The 972-nt window shown below is 34.0% G+C and overlaps 1 protein-coding gene across 1 annotated transcript in view; it reads right to left on the bottom strand.

Moving 5' to 3' along the window:
* LOC119633885 (glycine-rich cell wall structural protein 1.0) overlaps window positions 1-972 on the bottom strand; it is a 205,190-nt gene that overhangs the window by 15,929 nt on the left and 188,289 nt on the right. The window lies entirely within an intron of this gene.

Here is a 972-nt window from a genome sequence, read left to right as displayed (position 1 = left end):
TCGCCCCTTAATATGTATGCAGATATATTAACGTCTACAATATTGAGTTGTAGGCGTGTTAGCGAGACCATCGGAATTATTTTTGCTCTGAACATTTCGCTAATATTCCTATCATATATCGTAACAAATTTTAGATCGGTATGTGTTACATTTTTCGGGTATGCAGGTGCGAACGAGTTTGCTTACCAGTCCAGACCATTCGTTTAAGCTGCGTTTAGCTGCGTATCAGGTAGTTGTTCACACCTTCTATTCATGGATCATCAATTATATATATTTATTATTATTATTTTTTTTTATTTTTATTTTTTTTTTTTTTTTTTTTTTTTTTACAATGATCGAGATTTCATCAAAAATTTAGTTTAAGTGAGAATAGTATGCAGATGTAAGTATGTATCTCATTCAGCAGTAATTGTAAATATGCCCGATCAAGATACCTATTGAGCTGCAATTTTGTAACGAACTGGCTGAGTGATTTGTACAATTCTTTTTTATTGCTTTCTGCTGAAGTGTGCAGGAGCTAAGGAATACTTCGCGAGCGAGTGTCTACAAATTATTACCATTTCCACTTTTCTTTTGCCCTTTGGGATCTGTCAGGCTTTTCTAACTATTTTCAGAGATTAAGAGTTCTATTTAATGGCGATAGACAGTCGGACGGCTAGACGAATGAACGGATAGACTGTTAGTCCCGATAAGTTAACAAAGGGACTTATGCTTATTAAGCACATATGACCATTATAGGGGTTTCCAATGCGTACTTTCAGGTGTTACGAATGGAATGACATCTATCGTCTTGTCCTTCTGTGGCGAGTATAAATATATGTTTTGCCAAACGAAAAGCAATAAAGAAAAAGAAAAAAAAAAACAAAAAAAAAAAATGAAAATCTCTGCACAGACTGTTGAACGTCTGCGGTTTTTTCGTTGAACAGAAGGAGTTGATATTTGTGCATGAGATTGTTTTTTTTTTTTTTTTTT

The sequence above is a fragment of the Glossina fuscipes genome, unplaced genomic scaffold (assembly GCF_014805625.2).
Source record: "Glossina fuscipes isolate IAEA_lab_2018 unplaced genomic scaffold, Yale_Gfus_2 0, whole genome shotgun sequence".
NCBI lineage: Eukaryota > Metazoa > Arthropoda > Insecta > Diptera > Glossinidae > Glossina > Glossina fuscipes.
This window is presented reverse-complemented; position numbering and strand designations above follow the sequence as displayed.